Source organism: Solea senegalensis, linkage group LG6 (genome assembly GCF_019176455.1).
Source record: "Solea senegalensis isolate Sse05_10M linkage group LG6, IFAPA_SoseM_1, whole genome shotgun sequence".
Lineage (NCBI taxonomy): Eukaryota > Metazoa > Chordata > Actinopteri > Pleuronectiformes > Soleidae > Solea > Solea senegalensis.
Window position 1 is genome coordinate 20218217 of NC_058026.1, and position 501 is coordinate 20218717.

Consider the following 501-nt stretch of genomic DNA (forward strand, 5'->3'; position numbering starts at 1 on the left):
TAGCAGAAGATCAACTCTTGAGTGCCATGATGTCACTGATTTTCTCCCTTTAAAACAGTGAGTCTCAAATTTAGTAAATTGCCCTCTATGTGTCAAGTACCCCTTAAATCACCTTGAGAGAAAAGGCTTCAACACCAGGTGTCAGTCTAACACATGTAACGGTTTTCCCTGTAGATACTGAATCTCCTAATTCACAACCTGGACAGACAGAGTGGAAGAAGCAGCACTGCATGCATGCCTGTCTCTGACTTGACATGTTGACAGCTGCCTCAGTCTCACATTCTCACATCTCCCCCTCTTGTTTTTCTGAACTTTCTCCCTCTGTCGTGGCAGGCCTCAACATGCACTCAGTGCTTCCTGACAGTTCATGCTAATTCCTGTGCTGTGATTTGCTACTTTCTGCTGGGTACCGTGTGCCAGCTGAACAATCTGATTGGCTTTTTGAGTGACCCAGCAGGTTTGAGGGGGAGCGGGCTTCCACTATTACCACAAAGATTGAGA